The sequence below is a fragment of the Triticum urartu genome, chromosome 3A, assembly GCF_056163025.1.
Source record: "Triticum urartu cultivar PI428250 chromosome 3A, HENAU_Tu73, whole genome shotgun sequence".
Taxonomy (NCBI): Eukaryota; Viridiplantae; Streptophyta; class Magnoliopsida; order Poales; family Poaceae; genus Triticum; species Triticum urartu.
The window spans coordinates 6,715,448-6,723,901 of record NC_141875.1 but is presented as its reverse complement, the minus strand read 5'-3'; the positions used below and the strand labels follow the sequence as shown (position 1 = coordinate 6,723,901).

The 8,454-nt window shown below is 46.2% G+C and overlaps 1 long non-coding RNA gene across 1 annotated transcript; it reads right to left on the bottom strand.

The window, feature by feature from the left end:
• LOC125547532 (uncharacterized) lies at positions 1 to 1,397 on the bottom strand. Its single transcript, XR_007300703.2, has 2 exons — positions 1,204 to 1,397; positions 1 to 1,105 (listed from the first exon to the last, which is right to left on the bottom strand). It is a non-coding gene; the product is annotated as an uncharacterized LOC125547532 (long non-coding RNA).
• Between the last annotated feature and the right edge of the window lie 7,057 nt (positions 1,398 to 8,454).

The window sequence follows — 8,454 nt, the reverse complement described above, 5'->3', positions numbered from 1 at the left end:
TAACATCGAGAAGGAATAAACGAATAGTCGCCATGCACGCACGGGGCTGCACGGGCAGGCGAAATGAAGCTACGGATGACTCATGACCAGTACACCAAACAAAATTACGGTTACACTGTACGTAAGTACTAATCCTTGGTTCCGTAATATAAGAATATTTTTGACACTGTATATTAGTGTCAAAACGTCATATACTATGAAACGGAGGGAGTACTACACTGAGGCTGGTTATAGTGGGGAGTAACTTAGACTAGTGTCATATGTATGACACTAGTCTAAATTATTATTTTCATAGTGCAAAGTAACATAATACTAGTGTCATATGTAGCCTCATTTAATAGCTTGTAGACTCATGTTGTCTTGGAAAGCGCTATGTTACAGTAACATATTATGTTACTACTTCTTATTAACTACTTGCCACATAAGCAAAAAATTCTTGAGGTGCGCGGGAGTAACTTAGCTAGTAACATAGCGCACTTCAATTTTTTTTTGCTTATCTGACATGTAGTTAATGAGAAGTGGTAACATAATATGTTACTGTAACATAGCGCTTCCCAATACAAAATGAGTCTACAAACTAATAAATGAAGTCCTCTATGACACTACTACTATATTACTTTGCACTATAAAAATAGTAACTTAGACTAGTGTCATATGCATGACACTAGTAACTCCTCATTATGACCAGCCTGATGCCATATTATTTAATACCCTAATTAATTAGCAACACTGCCCCCTTGTATATCATAGAAAATATGTCTGAGCGGTAGCATTTGGTGCTTTCTTAATTAAAGCACGTTCTTAACAGCCTGCTGTAGGGTCTTGCGGTGCGGCGAAAGTGCCGACACCTCCCGCTGCACCGGGGGCGGCGGCGGCCCACAAATAGGGGTTGAAGGACTTGGGGTCACCGGGTATCTGCGCACGGGCGTTGGCGGTGGCGGAGGAACATAGACTGGAGGACATGGAGTCACCGGTCTCCCTGGCACCGGAGTCGGCGGAGTTGGGACTGGAGTTGGAACTGGAGTCACCGGAGTGGGCTGGTTCCCTGGCAACGGAGTCGGCGGAGGTTTCCAGTGATTACGACGTCCGTCGAGAGCAACTGCATCTGCATGCATCCATGATAATGAACCATCCATCATTACCACTCACATGAATAACCTAGAAGATGCATCCATGATGCTGCGAGTTTAGTAAATGAATTACCTCCGGCCGCCGCCGAGCATGACAAGGAGCAGCATATGAGAGAAAGGATCGCAACTCCGTGTAGCAAGGAAGAAGGAGAACTCGCCATGATCCTCCCCCCCTTCCTGTCACAGGCTTCTGATTATTTTCTCTCAGTGCATGCACTGTTTTATAGGGATCACAGCGGTACTAGCTACTACGCTACTACACTGAGAATTGCCAGGCTACATATTTTGTCTTGGAGGCTAGTGCAGACGCGCTCTGATGGAATGGTCATGGTCCGCCCTCCTGTCAACAGGGGCACCTTGGGAAATTCAGCTTGAGAAAAAAACGAATTAGTGGCAAGCTCGATTGGAAAAATCTTCCTCTTTCGTCTTGTATAGACCAGTGGAGTCAATACTATACAGCTTGTCGGCACCACATTAAAGCAGCACAGAAACAAATTTTCTAGCTTGTCGGCACCACGGTGAAGCACCACAAAAACAAAATAATCGGATTTTCTAGCTTAGAAGAAATGTTTTCTTCCGAGAAAAAGAAAGAAATGTTGTTTTCGTCTTATATTCTCATTGTTCCTCTCCATTCAAGCCTCTCCCTATCTAGCTAGCAGCCGCTCTTTACGGGTGGAACCACCAAGGTAGGCGGGGTGGAGGGTAAGAGGTTGAGACACACGAGGGACAAGACCGGTTTGCTCGTATCATCTACCTTTTGCCACCCACATCCTTCTTCTAAAACCACGACAAATAATTTGAACGAAACCATGACGAGTAATTTGAACTAAAACCACGACAAGTAATTTGAAACGGAGGGAGTATGAGAAAACTGGACCAATGATTCCCTCGTCAAATGCACCCCTCCCCTCCCCCCATCATCCCCGTAATGAGGATCAAAGCTGGCACGACAGTGTCTTACTGCGGAGCAGCGAGGCCAAGAACCTACTTCTGGTGTTTTCACTTGCAGTGTGGGCGGGCCTTTTGCTCTCTCCGTGCATGGATCTGGCAAGTGAGAAGGCTCCATCTACTGGACATGTTCTTGGTAGCATTGGTTTCGAAAAACAAGTATACATGGTCTTATGATGAAAAGCTTGATCAAGCCTTCGACTAGGCCAGGCATGCCCTTATCGAAGGAGTTTGCTCGAAGCTTCCGCTTCGGCCATGACAACACACAAGTCAGCTCTAGGCCTCTTTTATTAGTAGATAATTTCCGGTGGCATGCAACGGGGCATAAATATTCATGTAGATTAGCCTGTGATTTATTTGCCCGTATTAATTCAGTTGCGTAAAGAAGATTTAAAATAGTTTGGTAAGTAAGGATGAGTGCCGACAAAACCCAGACATACTTTTTAAGTAAGAGACAATATTTTCTTTCAGTGAGCTCATTATATTTGACATTATTTTCTTTCAGTGAGCTCAATATATTCTTCTGCGTATCAGTCAGTGAACAAGGACGGGTGTTATCCTCCTGAGGTTGTTCCATGGATTGTGTTGCCTCAAGTACATGATCATGCATTTTTTTAACGGTTCCTCCCGCAAAAAAAGGAGTACCAATAATCTAACCCTTGATTTGAGGGAGAAATATAGACTTTCGCCTTTTGTATAATTTCCATTTGTTTGTAATATGCCTAAAGTAGTTTCCTCTAAGATCTATGATGTTCTCATCTCTAAATGTCACTGTAGGGCAGCTAGTATTCTTTGTCATGCGCCCAACATCAGTTACATTAGCGACGTAATTGTTGACGTATAAATGTATTGTCTAGTCTTTTTCATCAGATTAGTCTTTTGGTTGCATTAGTTAGAGCATGCATTTCTACATGCTATCATATCCAAGAGGTATTGAATTCAAGACCCAACTGACGTAGTTAAATTACAGCCCACTTTCAGTTCAGGTTTAGTCCTGAAGGAGCAACACGTGAGAGTGAGTGTTGATGTATAAATATATAGCACCACCAACCGAAGATAATAGCGTCGCCAGCCGGCACACACTACTAGGGAAAACCTTATACACAGAATCTTAGTAGCAGCGAGGTTTAAAAACAAACGATACTGCTAATTAGCAGTAGCGGGCTCCAGAAAACCACGCTACTAATAGCCCAGTAGCAGTAGCGCTCTACGTGAAATGAGCGCTACTATTACAATTGCCATGGTGTTGCCCTCAGGCTAGATATAGTAGTAGCGCCCTTCTCCTGGACGCGCTACTGCTAAAGTACTTAGTAGCGGCGTTTTTCTTTAAAACTCGCTGCTGCTAAGTATCATCCCCTCTTGCAACTAATTAAGTTTAGTCCCATACTGCTAAACGAACAAGGTGTTTACCACCTTAAATATGTTACTTCTCAAACTATCTCGAGCACTTGGTCTTCATTGAACTGTATGTGTAGAGTTTGTGGCTGCAATATGAATCTTCACCTGTTCCTATACAGGTACGGTGAGGATTCATGTTGACTATTTAGATTCTACACAAAAAGATCAATGATGACCAATGTATATTTTTGATGTTTTTAGATGCTTAGCCTTAGCAGTAGCGTTTTTTCAGGACAAAGTGCTACTGATATTAGGCTTAGCAGTAGCGCGCTCCCTGTACACACGCTACTGCTACAGCAAAACAAAACACGTGGCCCGCCCCCCGCACGCTCATCTCTCTTAGTCGTCCCCCTCCACCCGACGCTGGCAGCTGCAGTTAGGGTTTCTCCTCCGCCACCGCGCGCCACCACCACCACTGCCGAAGCTAATGCTCCTCCCCCCTCTCGCGGCCCCTCTGCTAGCTACTCCTCCACCCTCTCGTCGCCCACTTTGTCGCTGCCCACGAGCTCTGGCCAGGCGCCTTTGGCAGACTGCCCTTGATACCCTCGCCGGCCGCTGTCGTTGCCCCCTCTCATAGGATAGTCACCGACCTTCCCCTCGTCAGCACCCCCGACCGAGGTCACCATGCCATCCCCCCTCCTCGTCAGCACCCCCCGAGGGTTGCCCTACCTAGATGCAGCGAGGGCTTACGAATTTCATATGGATAACTAGATGCTTTTGTTTTTCTGTAATAAGTTATTTTTTGCAAAATGTAGGTGCCAATTTAGTTGAAATGCTTTGGTAGGTGGTAGAAGTATTTAGTTTGCAAGTGCTAAGTTAATCCCAATTAAATTTGCCACTTGTTTTTTTAATCAGTTATCTTAGGCAATAGGGGCCAAATTAGATAAAATGTGTCTTGGTAGGTGGTACCTTGATTTGGTAGATAACTTATTACAGATCTTGGGATTATACCTTTTGTAGGGGCCAAATAGTTTTTTTTGGCGATAGGTGCCCCTGAAATTGCTTCTCACGGAAGAATCTCTTTATCTAGAGATATTCTAGAAGGTGTTAGTAAGCTAATTGAGAACTTGTTGTCTGTGAGTCTTGTTGGCTGATTTGGCATTGGCCTGCTAGCTGTTGGTTCTATTATAGAAGGTGTTAGTAAGTTAATTGAGAGCTTGTTGTTTACTTTTTGGGATCGGGTTCCACTATGAAAATATAACTGAAGAAGAACCAAAAATATAACATGCTACTGTTTTTCTTTCCTATGAAGTGGATCGTTAATCCTTTGCTCATATTGCTTTAGGGAAATGGCGCCACAACCACCACCACCACCATGTCGACTGTGCAAGTCAAGGTGCGCCAACAGCCTTGCAACTGGCAAGCTGTTCGACATCTACTTCCAGCCGAGTTTTCGTCATGCGGCGGTAAGAAATTAGATGAAATGTAATAACTATTTTATTTTTAGTGTTGGCATTACTGCATTGTCATTTTTCTTTTTTTACACAGATCGCCCCATGCAATGTGAGGTTGAAATTCAACAAGCTGACAGGAGACACGGTGACATTTGAGGCTCCTGGGGGGCCGTACACCTTGGAGGTCGAGAAAGGACGCAATATGTCGCAGATTGGAGGAGATGGATGGGCCCGTTTCCTCGCCCGCATGCGTCTTACTGGTGGTGAGTTGATCAGCTTCTTCTTCAGAGCAGAAAGACCCAAGATGGCTATCATTTATCTCAACCTGGTGGAAGATGATGAATATGACGAAGATAATGAAGATGACAAAGATGATGAAGATGATGAAGATAATGAGGAGCCACTTGATGAAGATGATGAGAACCCACTTCATGAAGCCATCGTAGCTCAAAGAATGAGGCTGAGCAAGGAGGAGGTGTGCAACCTATGAGACATAATTCCGCCACGTGATGACTTTGTCAGGGTGCCATTCGTGACCCGCCTGACAAGTACCATGGTCGATCGGCATGAAATGGTATGTTATGCTGACTGTAGCAATTTGATGATATATATATGCTTTATTGTTATACTTACAAATGCAAATTATCCGATGATATGCTTAGTGAATCCGATGATATGCTTAGTGTAGAGTCCAATGATATGCTTTGTGGAATCTAGTCGATGATATGCTTTAGTGTAGAGTCTGATCACATGCTTATTAGTGTAGAATCCAAAGATCTATTAGTAGTGTAGATAATCCATATATACTTATTTGTAGAATTCATGCTTAATTAGTACAAATGCGTAGTACTGTGTCTTTTGATAGTGTAGAAATCTATACTTAATAGGAATATATTCTCAAGAGTATGTGCGAGGCTATTTATTAATTGATATGTTTTTCTTATTCAGAAATTGTCAAAGAACCTATCTGTGAGTTGTGGTATCGAGCCTGATGAAGAAGGCTCAGCTGGACTACGCCTTACCGCAAGGGGCTCCGTCACCGCCTGTACTTACCGCATGGACACAGACGGTCGCACACACTTAAACTCGATTGGGTGGAAGAGATTCCTCGTTGGCAAGAATCTTCGTGTTGGACATGCCATCCTAATTGCTATCAGGAACACCCACCGCCCAGGCTTGAGGATGATGATCGCCGTCGATATCATCTAGCTAGAACTACATATGTGTGTGTGGCTATATCATCTAGAACTACATTTGATAATCGTCGTCGATATCATGTAGAACTACATATGATGATCGTCGTTGATATCATCTAGAACTATATATGATGATCGTCATCGATATCACTTTTGTACTGCTTGAGGATGCATATGATGATCGTTATCGAGTAATTTGGAACGGAGGTAGTACTACCTAGTACCTATAATGCTTTATGAAATTGATATCTAGTAGTACCTAGTATCTGAAAATTGCAGTTTATTGAAACTGAAACTGGGTAGGAAACTGGGTAGGAAGCGGGGGAAAATGATGAAACACATAGCAGTAGCGCAGGGCTAGGAAAGCGCTACAACTAAGTAATAGTAGCATGTTGTGGAAAAGCGCTGCTGATATAGTCAATAGTAGTAGCGGCGGTGCAAACCGCGCTACTACTAACAGTTAGCTGTAGCGCCTTATTGGTAGCGCGGCTGTCCGCGCTGCTGATAGCCTCAAAACCCGCGCTATTACTAGGGTTTTCCCTAGTAGTGACATGTGGAAGGCCAGCACATCACCGCAGCTCCACATGCCCAGCACAACGACCCTAGGGGTCGCCGCCGACACCTCTTGTCATCCCGGCATCAAATCCTTGTAGTCATGGCCGCAGATCGAGGAAGTCATCTCGGCGCTACAAGGGTGGCCCCAAGGCAAGCCGAGGAGGACACCACCCCCAACCCCGGGTCCAGCGCCAGTAGGAGAGAGAAGTCAGCGATTGGACAGACCTCTCCAGGCCGAGATCTGGCGCGGAGAGCGGACCGGGAAGGGAGCAAGACCGGTGGCAGGGAGGGCGGGCATCGTAGGAGAAGGCCACCGCCACAGACAGAGGGCGGATCGGCCGTCGGAGGGCGCAGAGGCCAGCGGACGGGTGTGACAGCAGGAGGCTGCAACCGGACGAGGTGCCCCGCCGCCACCATCCTAGGAGCCGGCACGGCTTCATCGTCCGGCTCCTCTGGTGGCGGCGAGGTGGTCGAGGGGCTGGGAAGGGGTTGCGGCGGTTGGTCGCTGGGGTACCCACGCCGTCGCCAGAGATGGCGACGTGAGGGACGCGATGTAGGACGTGCACCATACATGCCTTTGGGAAAGAAGTCCACATAACCCCCCGATATTTCACAGAAGGATTACATAACCCCCTATACTTTAAAACCGGGTAATTAACCCCCTAGAGTTTCCAATACCAGATAAAACACCCCCTAAGAGCTTTGGACGGTGGTTTTAAGACCAGCTTTGTCCAGCGGCTCATTTCACATGAGACTGCTCTTCTTCTGTTAACATCAAACTCTATTGCCAGTTTATGTCCGTCCGGAGCAACCTGATATGTGAAGCTAATTTCCTTTGGCCCATGCAACTTGGAACCTATACAAAGTAGCTCTCGTACAAAGCTAGCTTAAAATGATGTCTGCGCTGCTGCTCGTCATCGCTGCCTGCCGTCAGCTGCGTCGCACCTATGCTCGTCACCGGACGACCAGCCGCCACGGCGGTTTGGTGCCTTGTCATCTCCGCATGTGCCACTCGCCCTGCTTGGCTGCTTGGGGTTTGTCTGCGTATCCTGCCGAGGCTGCTTAATCTACAACTGACCACTCAGCTTGGAGAGTAAGCGTGCACAGGAAAAAACGCCGAACTCAGCACGTGCTATTCCGCTAACCCCGCGTCTTGATCACACAGGTAACACGGCATATGCGAACATGTCAGCATAATGCACGCTGCAGCTGTGAAACGCTTGCAATGGTGTGGGCATGGCTGCACGGTGTCGCAAACTTTGCGTTGGCCATGTGCGACCATCCAGCAAGTGAGCAATGTGACGCAGGCTGGCACTTTGAGTGCAAGAGCAGAAGCAACGTGCTCACAAAAGAACCCGTACTAGCAGTCAAATAGATGGAGGAGAGTAGAGGAACAACAAAGAGTTGTGCATTTTGCAGGCTGCGTGCTTGATGGAATACGTGTGCTTAGCAATGGTGGCATTGAGTTGTTTGAGGTGGGACCAGCAGCAGCTAGTGTGAAATGGGCCACATGCTCAAAACCACCACCCAAAGCTCTCAGGGGGTGTTTTATCTGGTTTTGAAAACTCCAGGGGTTAAATACCTGGTTTTAAAGTATAGGGGGTTATGTGATCAGTTCGTGAAACTTCAGGGGGTGATGTGGACTTCTTTCATGCCTTTGGTTCTGAACGATAACTTTCCGTAATACACTATACACATAGGGGATGGTTGGGCTCTCTTCTTGGTCTCGGAGACACGACGGCGTACATATGCTCTAGTTCATGGTCAAAGTCTGACGATGTAGGTATCCATCAACGAGGCCACCATGAAAAATGCAGCTTGGCAACAACGAAG